The sequence below is a fragment of the Bos indicus genome, chromosome X (genome assembly GCF_029378745.1).
Source record: "Bos indicus isolate NIAB-ARS_2022 breed Sahiwal x Tharparkar chromosome X, NIAB-ARS_B.indTharparkar_mat_pri_1.0, whole genome shotgun sequence".
Taxonomy (NCBI): domain Eukaryota; kingdom Metazoa; phylum Chordata; class Mammalia; order Artiodactyla; family Bovidae; genus Bos; species Bos indicus.
Window position 1 is genome coordinate 121,967,772 of NC_091789.1, and position 4,990 is coordinate 121,972,761.

The 4,990-nt window shown below is 49.3% G+C and overlaps 1 pseudogene; it reads right to left on the reverse strand.

The window, feature by feature from the left end:
• LOC139181591 (melanoma-associated antigen B3-like) lies at positions 1-1,032 on the reverse strand (annotated as a pseudogene).
• Between the last annotated feature and the right edge of the window lie 3,958 nt (positions 1,033-4,990).

The window sequence follows — 4,990 nt, forward strand, 5'->3', positions numbered from 1 at the left end:
TCAAAGTGCAGAATTTGCCTCAGCTTCACGTATGGAAGGAACTGCTGGAGGAACACTGGGACATCTGCTAGCTTGGGCCCTTTCTTCCTCATCTTTCAAAGCCTCTTCATACAAAAAGTGGAAGGCACTGGGATCCAAACAGTTAATCCTGGCCAGGAACTCCAGGACTCTCATCTTGCTGTTTCAAGTGTGTGCTCTGGGACCCCACAGGAGCTCATAGCATGCTGGATCACTGCCAGGCACTTGCCGATATTCCAAATACTTCAGCTGCACCAAATCTTGGGTGATGAGCTTCTTGGGCTCCCCAACTAAGAAGTGCCTCTTCCCAGCATAGATATTCATCTTACCCAGGAAATCCCAGATGTCTTCCTCTGTGGCACAGTTGCCCTTCATGAAGATCACACCCAGGAGATTCATCAGGAGACCGGTCTTGGGAAAACCCCTGCCACGGTGCACGATCCCATTGTGGGGGAGATTCATCTTGCTGACAAGGACATAAGAATGCTTGGCAGTGTTGTCTTTCTTCATGTCAATACCAAATACCACCTCCATCCTGTCAGAAGCTCTTTTGAGGATCCTGGGGAATCGATGTGGTACTTTTTATGAATGATCTTCAGCATATGCACTTTCCTAATGGGCTTTTTCATCTTATATATGCATTAACAGGAACTACACCAACAGACTTGTTGGCCTGGTTAGTGAGTGTCTTGCAGACTGCACATTGGAGAGAGGGGCCTGAGAGGAATTATGTGTTTTCCCAATTTTCCCAAGGGCTCTTTTGGATGATCTTGTGGGAGAAACACCTGCAGGCATAGTGGTGGTGGCCAGGGCCCTCCGAGGACTCTTGAGATGGTGATGAGACCTAGAACCAGGCTTTCCCTTAGCATCAACCCCGGGACCAGGACTGGAAGAAGATGAGAGTGCTTCCATCGTGGTGGCAGTGACCTGAGTGCCCCTCAGATCCTGGGTGCCATGCTGAGCCTGGCGGCATTTCTCACAGGTGTGGAGCTTGGCCTTCTTACCCCAAGGCATGGTGACTGTGGTCAGGACAACAGGCAGGAGTGCAGGTAGAACAGCACATGATCTGGGCACAGAGGAGACAGGATGAGAGGGTGTGAGTGCCAACGGCAGGGAGGCACCACTCGGCCTTTAAGAAGGCCTCCTCTTCAGGTTTCCATGTGGGCACTGCTCTACAAACCCAGAGGACTCCTGATCTGATCACCCTGTCCTCTTGAGAACTCTGTCAAAATAATTGAGACTCAGGCTGCAGCCTGCCAGCCCTGCCAGCTGCCTCCTGGGGCTGAGGAGCAGTGGGCCAGTCCTTGAGGTTAAACCCCTCCATTCTGGAGGGTGAGGGTCCTCTCGGTTCATATTCAGGACAATCGTATCAACTTTTGGCAGGCGCAGGGCCCCCTCCTCTGTGTGGCTCTAAGCTTATACCCCAGAGGCTGGTCCTCATCTTCCTGTGATACCTGAAGAAGTGAAGAGGTACCTCAGCCCAGTGTCCCTGGCAGGGGGCAACCATAGCAGTCAGCTCTAGGGAACTCTGTCCTGGGTTCACTGGGGTTTTCTGTCCTCTTTCAGGGTCTTTCCTTGGCTCTAGGTAGAGCCTGGGACACCCGTGTCTGCTGCCCTGGTGTACCTCCTCTCAGACAAAGGCTCTCACCAATCCCATACCATCAGAATGGAGGGTTCACATACACCTGACTTCCATGCCTGGGCTTCTCAGTGCTGTGCAGTGGGTGAGGGTGGTACAGAGGGTACTCTCTATTGATTCCCCTGTTGGTGGGTGAGTGCAATCATCAGTTCTTTCAGGGTCCTCACCCTGACTCCTCTGAAGCCCTGGGCCTCCTACCTTGGCATAATTGAGGTCATTCACTTAGTCCAACACCCTCACTTCTCTGAACTCTCCAGACAGAAGTGAGAAGACTGCTCATCTTCACAGATGCTCTAGGTTTCTGCACGGAAAAGGGCCAGAATTTATGAGAACTTAAGTTTAGAGTCGGTGTCCACCTTAGTCCTTGCTCAGGTCTGGGTGGAACTCAGGACTCCTCCCACCAATAATCTGGGTAGTTCAGCCTCAGAGCAAAGTCCTGAATACCACGAGTCCCTGGAGGGGCAAAGTCAAGGTACTACATACGTGACTACCCCCTCACTGGAGCCTCCCAGATACATAGCCACTCTGCTTTGTGATACCACCCCTAAATGGGGAGGGGTCCCCAGTCAGTACTTAGGGCGCTCACTTCACTGCAGTTAGGACTGAGGTATCCTCCATCTGCAAGCAGGGGCTACTTCTGACCAAATGCCTCCCATCCCTGAGACTTCCTGGGCTGAATTCAGTTTTATGGCTCTGCCGGGACTTCCCAGGGCTTACAGCAGCAGTGAGACTTGGTGCGGCCCTCTTTGTTATGGGCTGAGTGGCCCCTGCCTCAATCCTGACTCAGTCTTCACCTTGACTCTTGACCAGCACTTGGAATCCACCCTCCACTGGCCTGAGGCCAGGCCCTCGACCTGAAGTCTGTACTTCCTGGAAACTGTAGAACAGAAGTCAGGATGACTCATATCCCACCATTGATGCTCAGGGTCTCAGATAGTACAGTAGGGGTGGGGGAGAATCTGGGTGGGCGTGGTTGTTCTGTGGTCCTCATTTGGCATCCCCATCTTCCTATCTATCAGAGAATAACACACCTTCCTTTACTGAACTGTGTCCACAAGTGTCCAAACAAAGCTTTACATCCTAGAGTTCAGTGGGAAGTCCGGGAATTGAGTGCAAGGGTGCTGCTTTCTGTCATCATCTTTACTGCCCGTGGCCTGTTAGCACTCAGGGCTCTCCCTGTGACTGGATAACTCCAGGGCCTAGGTTTCCTTCATTACAAGAATCAAGTAATCTCTTATATCTTAAAGAATCTCTTAGATCAAGATTTACCAAAGAAGTAAGCCTAACAGCATTGTAGGAACCGTCGCCTGCTGATCACAGAGGCGAGACTTTGTGGGTTTTGCTTTGTTACAGGAGGGGCAACGGTCCCTGGACTCCACATTCAGGTCCTCACCTTGCCTTCAGGTCAGTCCTGGGAATCCACTCTCGTTTAAACACCCTGAACAGCAGTCAGAGCTCACAGCACGGAAGTTGGGGGGAGCCAATTCCAGTGATGGCTACCCTGTGTGGGATCTCTGAGGGATGATGGCAGGGGCAGGGCTCTGTGGGGACACCATCGTTCAGTGTTCAGCAGTCCCTGGGTCATCCTTGCACTGTCTGTCAGAGCCTGGGACCCTTTGCACTACGGACTTGACTCCTCCTGCCCCCAAACGAAGCCCTCACCTCTCCGAGTCCCTAGTGGGGAATCAGGGCACTTCTCTGTGCATCTCTCCTTGACAGAGGGAGCGCCACTCGGTGAGCCTTCCTCCTTGGTGGGAGAGACCCTCTCATCGGCACTGATGGTCCTCATCTTCCCGGTGGTGATGGCCAAGATGCCACCCTCCTCAGAACTGAGGTTTGATCCTGATAGAAAAAGCCTTTCCCTCACTGAGACCAGACAGAAATGAAGAGGCTTCTCATCCTTATAATTCTGCCTAGAGCCTCTGGGGTTAAGAATAGGGGCAGGGGTCTGTAAAGCCTCCTCATTTGTGGGTCTAGTGATACTTCTCTCTTCACTCAGGGACCGCACCATGGTCCTGGTCAGTCCTGGGACCTGACCCTCCAACCTGAGATTCTCCCCCTACTGAACTGAGGCCATTCTTTTTTGACCTCACAGAGAACTACATGGCTTATAAGAGGGAATGTCCTGTCTGGGCAATCTAGGCCTGAGAGCAAGTTTGGGCAGGTCTCTGAATGACCTATATCTAAGGGTGGTTGTCTCTCCAGTCCTCACTCATGGGGCCCCTCATTTTGTCTATCTCTTGGATTAAATGATTCCTGGGGAACACCACATGCCTGTAAAATCTTGAGAAGTGTCCCTAATGCAAACCTTACAGTTTCATGTCCCAGACTTGAGGTGAGATGGGGAATTGCCACAGAAGGCAGGGGGCAGGATCGGGTACGTTCAGAGAAAAATGCTGAACCATCTTTTTGGGAGGTGGGAGGAGGATTCAGGATGGGGAGGCACACATGTACACCTGTGGCTGATTCATGTCAATGTATGGCAAAAACCACCAAAATATTGTAAAGTAATAAGCCTCCAATTAAAACAAACTAATATTTTAAAAAAGTCAGAGTCAGACTCTTATGTGAATTGTTTTAATTGATTAATAGGCATACCTTTAAAAATTGTACTTCACTTAATCATAATTCACAAATACTGTGTTTTGTTACAAAATGAAAGTTTATGGTAACCCTGCATTGAACATGTCTACGGTACCATTTTCCCAAAACCGTGTGTTCACTTGGGGTCCCTGTGCCACATTTTGTTACTTCTTTAAATATTTTAAACTCTTTCCTTATTTTATTTCTTATGGTGCTCTGATCAGTTCTCTTTGTTACATTGTAACTGTATTATAATTTAAGATTGCTGCTACTGCTGCTAAGTTGCTTCAGTCGTGTCCGATTCTGTGCGACCCCATAGACGGCAGCCCACCAGGCTCCCCTGTCCCTGGGATTCTCCAGGCAAGAACACTGGAGTGGGTTGCCACTTCCTTCTCCAAATTTAAGGTAAAGGTATGTATATTTTTTAGACATTTTCCAGTAGATGTACAATAAGGTTAACAACTTTTATAAGCACTGGGAAACCCTGAAATTCCTGTGATTTACTTTATGTCAATATTCACTTTATTGCAGTGATCTAGAACCCTACCCACCATATCTGAGATATGCGCACACTTTTAAAGGAAAGGAGCCATCCAAGATGGCTTTGTGCTATTCTAATTGAAGTTATCTGATACTGCATAGAGATAAAATCTTATTGTCCCTATCATCTGTTTCTTCTCCTATTGCTGTCATTTCCTTAGGTAGCCTTCAAGGCTTTCTGCCTAAAGAAGTGTAATGGAGTATATCCAG